This window comes from Pollicipes pollicipes, unplaced genomic scaffold (genome assembly GCF_011947565.3).
Source record: "Pollicipes pollicipes isolate AB1234 unplaced genomic scaffold, Ppol_2.1 Scaffold_1600;HRSCAF=1878_pilon_pilon_pilon, whole genome shotgun sequence".
NCBI lineage: Eukaryota > Metazoa > Arthropoda > Thecostraca > Pollicipedomorpha > Pollicipedidae > Pollicipes > Pollicipes pollicipes.
In genome coordinates, this window is record NW_023595962.1 from 8,398,856 (window position 1) to 8,404,146 (window position 5,291).

Genomic DNA, 5,291 nt, shown 5'->3' on the forward strand with positions numbered 1-5,291 from the left:
ACCGTACCAGCAGGACGGAAAGCCTTTGATAGCAATAATCTCCATCAACGCTACCCGGACGGACTGCCATCTTTCCGCGCTCGAGCTGGCTACTGGTCCACTAACATGCACAATGGTCAACGCCCGCACCGCGGGGGAGCAGTGCTGTCTCGACCAGACTTCGAAGATGTCTTTGTCGTGTATCCGTCTCGAACGTGGCAAGCTGGGCAGCAGGGGTTGATGACGGAAGCCCACCCCGTGGTGCTGACTGGCAGGAGCTGCGATCTTTCAGGCCCACGCGAGTGACGTCTGGTGATAGGACTAGTGACAGCTGACCTGGTGATGCGTTAAATCCGCCGTTCCTCGCGGCGGACCGCATGGCGCGTGACAGCCACGGGCTAAAGGGAGCGCGTGCTCCATCGCTGCTTTTGTCTCTGCTCCTGCTCCTGCTTCTGCCTCCGCCTCGCATTCTAGCCCGCCTCTCTCTCTCTCTCTCTCTCTCTCTCTCTCTCTCTCTCTCTCTCTCTCTCTCTCTCTCTCTCCTCTCTCTCTCTCTCTCTCTCTCTCTCTCCTCTCTCTCTCTCTCTCTCTCTCCTCTCTCTCTCCTCTCTCTCTCTCTCTCTCTCTCTCTCTCTCTCTCTCTCTCTCTCTCTCTCTCTCTCTCTCTCTCTCTCTCTCTCTCTCTCTCTCTCTCTCTCTCTCTCTCTCTCTCTCTCTCTCTCTCTCTCTCTCTCTCTCTCTCTCTCTCTCTCTCTCTCTCTCTCTCTCTCTCTCTCTCTCTCTCTCTCTCTCTCTCTCTCTCTCTCTCTCTCTCTCTCTCTCTCTCTCTCTCTCTCTCTCTCTCTCTCTCTCTCTCTCTCTCTCTCTCTCTCTCTCTCTCTCTCTCTCTCTCTCTCTCTCTCTCTCTCTCTCTCTCTCTCTCTCTCTCTCTCTCTTCTCCTTTCTCTCTTTCTCTCTTTCTCTCTTTCTCTCTTTCTCTCTTCTCTCTTTCTCTCTTTCTCTCTTCCTCTTCTCTCTTTCTCTCTTTCTCTCTTTCTCTCTTCTCTCTTTCTTCTTCTCTCTTCTTCTTTCTCTCTTTTCTCTCGTTCTTCTTTCTCTCTTTCTCTCTTTCTCTCTTTCTCTCTTTCTTTTCTCTCTTTCTCTCTTTCTCTCTTTCTCTCGTTCTCTCTTTCTCTCTTCTCTCTTCTCTCTTTTCTCTTTCTCTTTTTTTTCTTTTCTCTTTCTCTCTTTCTCTCGCTTTTCTCTCTCTTTCTCTCTTTCTCTCTTTCTCTCTTTCTCTCTTTCTCTCCTTTCTCTCTTTCTCTCTTTCTTCTTTTTCTCTCTTTCTCTCCTCTTTCTCTCTTTCTATCTCTATTTCTCTCTTTCTCTCTTTCTTCTCTTTCTCTCATTTTATCTCTTTCTCTTTCTCTTTTCTCTCTTCTCTCTTTTCTCTTTCTCTTTCTCTCTTCTTCTTTCTCTTTCTCTCTCTTTCTCTCTCTTTCTCTCTCTTTCTCTCTCTTTCTCTCTCTTTCTCTCTCTTTCTCTCTCTTTCTCTCTCTTTCTCTCTCTTTCTCTCTCTTTCTCTCTCTTTCTCTCTCTTTCTCTCTCTTTCTCTCTCTTTCTCTCTCTTTCTCTCTCTTTCTCTCTTTTCTCTCTCTTTCTCTCTCTTTCTCTCTCTTTCTCTCTCTTTCTCTCTCTTTCTCTCTCTTTCTCTCTCTTCTCTCTCTCTCTCTCTCTCTCTCTCTCTCTCTCTCTCTCTCTCTCTCTCTCTCTCTCTCTCTCTGCTCCTTTTCTCTGTACGTCCTCTTCGTTTTCGTATCCTTCCTCCACCTCTCTTGTTCCGCGTCTCGCAGTCAATCTGGTCCCAGCTCTTCCCCTCTTCTCTTTACCCATGATGTCATATATTTGTTCTTTTCCCTGTCCCCTTCTGCCTACCCTATCATTCCTGCCCCGTATGCCTTCATGCCTTTTCTCTTGTCACGAGCGTGTTCCACCATCTACCCTCCTTTCCCACCGCGTCATGGCTCTCACCTTCCCCTGGCGCCTCGTCATCGCTCTCCTCTGACGCCCCCTAGCGCCTCTGGATCGCCTTCCTCTAGCGTCCCCGGCTCCTCCGCCTACACTGCCATCGGCTGACCTCAGCTTCCCACTCTCCCTTCCCCATCGGCGTCTTAGACCTGATCTCCGCGTGCCTGTCCGCTCCACAGCGCACGCGGCGCACGGCCATGTGCACGCGGTACATGCTGTGCACGCCATCCTTCCGTTCTGCGATCAGCGCGGCCCGAAATAGCCTCGCGGACAAACCGGTTTTCTGGAAACGGGTCTGGACCGGGGCTCCGTAAATAGTGACCGCGCCGCTGGCCGCGTCTGGAGATGCGGCTCCGAGCCACTGGGCTCTGCCAGACAGCAGTCTGCCGCTGCTGTCTGGTGATCCGCTGCCGTGATCCGCCCGTGATTCGCTGCCGTGACCCGTGATCCGCTGCCGTGATCCGTGATCCACTGCCGTGATCCGTGATCTACTGCCGTGATCTGTGATACGCGCCTTGGTCCGTGATCTGCTGTCGTGATCCGCCCGTCATCCACTGCCGTAATCTGTGATCCGGTGCCGTGATCCGCGATACTCGCCGTGATCCGTGATCTGCTGCCATGATCCGCCCGTGACCCGTGATCCGCCGCCGTGATCCGTGATACGCGCGTTGATCCGTGATCCTGACGACTGCCATCGGCTGTCAAGCGCTGGGGGATTGGGAGCGTGGTGCCGCAAGGAACGTGGAGGCGCCAACGCCGGCCAGGGACGTGTCGAGAGGTTGATTGGGAAAGTTGCCGGAAGGGGATAGCTCTCACGCGAAGGGTTCGAATTTTGCAACGAAAGCTGGTGCGGCCGCCGCCACACCCATCGCTCGTCATTCCGCATTCTCGCACGCCTGCAGTACGGTGCGCTGTCGGAGAGCCGGAGCTGCCCAGTCATTCGATAGGCGTCTTGCGACGCCACGGGCTCGGAGAGCGACACGGTTAGGCCCCCCACGCCACCGTAGAGGGGCACCGGCCCACCGCGCTGACCGCGCGGAGGAAATCCGCTCAGACGGGGAGGGCCGCCGCAGGTTGAAGACGGACGTGCACTCGGAGCCCGGCGGGAGCCGGCGCGGCGATACCGCGGAATTCAAGCGACCAGACCTGGGTTTGTTTACGAATGGCTCGGGCACTTTGTATGCCTCGAACGGCACCGGACCACGGCTGTGTGGCGTTTGGTCGTGCTTGGAGGCCTAGCTGTCTGGACCCCGCAGGATAAGCTTATTTGTCATCCAGATTGCGATCGTGCAACGCTTAGCCGTGGTCGACGGCGAACGCTGAAAGTAGCCTTGAAGACGCGTTTCCGTCCACATGTAAGGGCTGCTTACCTCCGTGGACTAGCGCGCACTTTATGTCAAAGCGCACCTTTACGGCATCCATGATTACGCTCCTTCTTCCAGACGCCAGAACCAGAACAGTCTTCTTCCAGACGCTCTACTTTTTCTTTTTTTACTTTCTTATTTCACTCTACTTTTTTCTAGACTGACTTTGAGAAAAAATAAGCACTGCTTGGCTCCATCCACGCGTGGTCGCAGCCTTAGCGGTGGCGCACATCTCGTCGAACGTGGTTCATGGCAACCCCTTCCTCGTTCAACTTCCGATGAACCACTGTGGTGAAACACGGTAGACAAGTCAAAAGTCCATTCTGCCTATGTGCCACCCAGTCGAAGCACTGTTAGTTCTTTCAGAAATTTTTTTGTGGAGGGGGCTTGGCAGGCAGTTATGCCACCCGGTCGCATCACTGTTCCTGTGAACATTTTCATGTGGAAAAGCTCAGCGGGCAGTTATGCCACCCGGTCGCATCACTGTTCCTGTGAACATTTTCATGTGGAAAAGCTCAGCGGGCAGTTATGCCACCCGGTCGCATCACTGTTAGTTCCTGTGAACATTTTCATGTGGAAAAGCTCGGCGGGCAGTAACGTCACCCGGTCCGAATTCACTGTTAGTTCTTGTGAACATTTTCATGTGGAGGAGCTCGGCGGGCAGTAATCCGACCCGGCCCGTGCCCGCGACTCCCGTTTTTGAAGCCTGGCGCCGCCCGTGATCGCAGAGGGACATCCGGTATATGCGCGATGACCCGGCTCGCTGCCGGTCCGATTTGGCTGTTTGGGGCCACCCAGAGACGTCTGCGGACATCTTCTGCTCACTTCTGCTCCTGCTCACGAAATCCGTTCGTTCGCCAGGCTTAGCGGTGAAAATCATGCACTCCCATGCTGTGATTGGCTTGGAATTTTAAGCCTCCAGTGCCATGGCTGCCCAGGAAGCTCACGCGCCCCCGGGTTGCGATCCGCCAGAAATTTCTGCAGTGGGAGTGTGAGTCAGCCAAAATAGAACGCGATAAAAGCCGGCTTTGCGCGGTAATTCTTTGCGAGAAACTTGAGTTGGATGGGGTATCCGACCCTGTCACTGCTTGGCGGCTGTCAACTCGCGATCATGTGTGTATGGCTGCTATCAACTCGCGACCATATGCTTGCATGGCTACTATGAACTCGCGACCACATGCGTGTATGGCGGCTGTCAACTCGCGATCATATGTGTGTATGGCTGCTATCAACTCGCGACCATATGCGTGTATGACTGCCATCTACTCTTGATCATATGCGTGTATGACTGCCATCAACTCGCGATCATATGCGTGTATGACTGCTATCAACTCGTGATCATATGCGTGTATGGCTGCCATCAACTCGCGATCATATGCGTACCCACGCTGCGAGGTTTTCGGCACTAATGCTCAAACAACTCCACCAAGTTTCGAGTTTAAAATAAGCCCCTTGGAAGGATAGCGGTGCTTTCAGGACTGAAAACACTTATCTTGTTGCTAAGGTATGGATGCACTCAGGCCGTGGCGTTGCAGCTAAACAAACATTGCAAAAGTGGCATTGCTGCCGTTGTTCTCATGTGCTTGGCCCCAGAAATCCTTTTTATTGAGCGAATTTTGCATCGCCTTTAATCAAAACACTTGGAAAACTGTTTTGCAGACCAAATATTTGTGTATATATATATGTATATGTATGTATATATATATATATATATATATATATATATATATATATATATATATATATATATATTTAAATGCGTGGGTTTGTGCAGAGGTTGAAGAAACGGCTGATCTTGTCACGAGAGCTTCTTCTGTGCACACAAATGCAAGTTATGTTGGGGCGCATACTTGTAACGTGACCCGCTGTGCAAATGCGGGAGGTTCTTTTTCAAGAAATGGTCAGCGCATGCGCATCTCCAGCAGGGCTCTTGGTTCGATG

General features: G+C 52.3%; 1 pseudogene; it reads right to left on the minus strand.

Annotated features, from left to right (window-relative positions):
* Positions 1 to 600: 600 nt before the first annotated feature.
* LOC119093428 (RNA-binding protein 25-like) lies at positions 601 to 3,408 on the minus strand (annotated as a pseudogene).
* Positions 3,409 to 5,291: the final 1,883 nt, after the last annotated feature.